The 594-nt window shown below is 38.6% G+C and overlaps 1 pseudogene; it reads right to left on the reverse strand.

Annotated features, from left to right (window-relative positions):
- The window catches only part of LOC119586673, a 2,193-nt pseudogene that overhangs the window by 656 nt on the left and 943 nt on the right, over positions 1-594 (reverse strand).

Consider the following 594-nt stretch of genomic DNA (forward strand, 5'->3'; position numbering starts at 1 on the left):
TATTTTTCATGGAATGTTTTGCGGAATATATAGATGTTACGGCGTTATACCTTATGAGTCGTCCGATTGCGTCAATGTATTTTATGGAAAGTTTGATCGTACCACATTCACTTGAAATGAGAAACAAGTATTTCTCGCATATATAGTACATATGATAAATGAAATAATTTGTCTTTCACCAGATTACTGTTAAGCAAGAGGAATCAAGAGTAGATAAGTCACTTACTGACAATAAGGACTGTGACACCGGACTGAGGTCGAGTACTCGTTCCACTGGCATTGTTTCCTACACGTAGACCCTTCTTCGTGAAAACAGTCGGAACATACATTGACGTTACAGTCTGTAAACGTAGAGATCACGATGAAGACCTATGAGTAGCAAGTTGCAGTCGCAAATATACAATACTCTCAAGTCTTATAAGCTGTGGAATAGAACTAAATAGCGGTGAGTAAGTGTGAGATGAAGATAAATAAGAGTGGAAATAGGGTTGGCGATAGTAATGGTACAGCTGTTTGTTTACCAAGAAAGAATATGCGTGCCGGTGAAGAGATGCGATAGTGGCATGAATGAATAAACGTTCCTGTAAGTACTCG

The sequence above is a fragment of the Penaeus monodon genome, chromosome 21, assembly GCF_015228065.2.
Source record: "Penaeus monodon isolate SGIC_2016 chromosome 21, NSTDA_Pmon_1, whole genome shotgun sequence".
NCBI lineage: Eukaryota > Metazoa > Arthropoda > Malacostraca > Decapoda > Penaeidae > Penaeus > Penaeus monodon.